The sequence below is a fragment of the Entamoeba invadens genome (genome assembly GCF_000330505.1).
Source record: "Entamoeba invadens IP1 unplaced genomic scaffold scaff_1105074726023, whole genome shotgun sequence".
Classification (NCBI taxonomy): Eukaryota; Evosea; order Mastigamoebida; family Endamoebidae; genus Entamoeba; species Entamoeba invadens.
Window position 1 is genome coordinate 19,263 of NW_004443608.1, and position 1,910 is coordinate 21,172.

Here is a 1,910-nt window from a genome sequence, read left to right on the forward strand (position 1 = left end):
TTGAGCGCATATAACTGAACGTTCTCATTCTCTTCAACTCCTTTCTGTCCCTCCGTCTCATTCGACTCGTCCGCCGCTTCAGCAACTTTCTCAACTCGTTCGGGTACTTGATAGATCTTCCACTCGCCATGCAAAAACTCGCGAATACCCGTCTTGCTCGGCTCAGCTGAGGAAAGTATCACAAACACAAACAAGAAGATAAACTGCATTGGGATTATACAGTTCATCCGCATTTTCTATACAAAAGCCCTGTTTTGTGCTTGTCCATTACGGACTTTCTTATGGTTTTTGGTTTAATTAATGTACTATACTTTATGGTTGGGTGAGTAATTTTGGTTAATTAATGTATTATTATATTTTATTATAAGTGTCATAGGAAAGGTTTAAACTATAATTATAGTATGTAGTTCTTATGTATTTAAAATTACATTATTGTAGTTTTAATATAATTGTTTATACTAATAAATTAATATTATCAATTTTATTGTTTAAAATTAGTATTTATTTGGTTTGAGGTTTTAAAAACGGAATGATAACAAAATTATTTTAAAAAATTGAATTGTAAATTGAATTCTTTTGACAAAATAAAATTATAGCAATTTTACTATAATTATATATTCAAAATATAATAACAATATCTATTGACTAAAATAGATTTTAAAAAAAATTTTTGTACAACTAAAACCGAAAACGAACTTTAAAATTCTCAAAGCTAACGAGATGACATGTGTTGGAACGCCAACTGATTTGAGCGTTGAAAAACTGAGCGAGTCTTTGCTTCCAATTCTCCAAAAAAATATTTTAAAAACAATTCTCCAAATTTTTGGTGTTAATGACCAAGTCTCTGCTTTAACTTTTCTTCAATCTCACAACGTTTTATCAACCTCAAAAACTGATATTTACTCTCTTTTTGAGATCACTGATGATTTCGAGAATTATACCGCATCCCTAGTCGACAGTGCTTCTCAAAAAGAAGGCCTTTCCGACTATCTTAACACCTTGCCCAACGAGATTTTCCGGTACGCTCTTGAGAAGTTTCGCAACACCCAATTTTGCGAGCAGATATTAGTTTTGTTTGATTCGAAAAAATTTGAAACGGAAAAAATGAAAATTGTTTCTGAAAACTACAAAAACGAAATTATAAACCGAAAACTGGAACTTTTGAATTTTAATATCAAGATCTTAGCAGAAGACCTCAAAAATTTTAAAAAACAGGGAAAACCAGACGAAAGAAAAACGCTTGCAAAATTACTGGACGATTCAAAAGGAATGTTTAACTCTTTATTAAATGTAAATTCTTTAAAAGACGACGAGATTGAAATGACCCCCGTTTCACAACAAAAATCTCCCGAAAAAAATGAGAAACAATTGTTTAATAATTCCGGAACTATTAATGGTACTACTCCAAGAAATGCTAGTCTTAATAGTTCAGGTTCTACAAATAATAGTTCTGCAGATTTAAAAGGAAAATCATCGCCTAGTTCTTCAGAGATAATTCCACGGAAGAACTCACAAACTACAATACTTAGTCAGTCCCTCGTTGACACTTCCAAGTACCGCGGCGACTTTTTAAGCCCACGAATTAGTTCGATTTTAGGAGTTGAACAAAATTCAATGACCAATTCCGAGTTCCAGAATAATTACAAGATCCAACCGATATTTTTGAGTAATTACGAACGAATTAATGTTTTAACTTATTTAGATAAATTTAAGGAGTGGAGTGGAGGAAATTCGTATAAAGTGATTTTTGATTCCGACGTTGATGAGGGGACTTCGAACGAGATTTTTAATAACTTTGTGGCGAACCTTCCAAATCTCTTTTTTGTTGTTGTGAACGAACGAAGAGACGTTTTTGGAGCGTTTTGTAAAAATCCAATCACAGTCATAGCGAATCAGTATGAGTGCGGTGA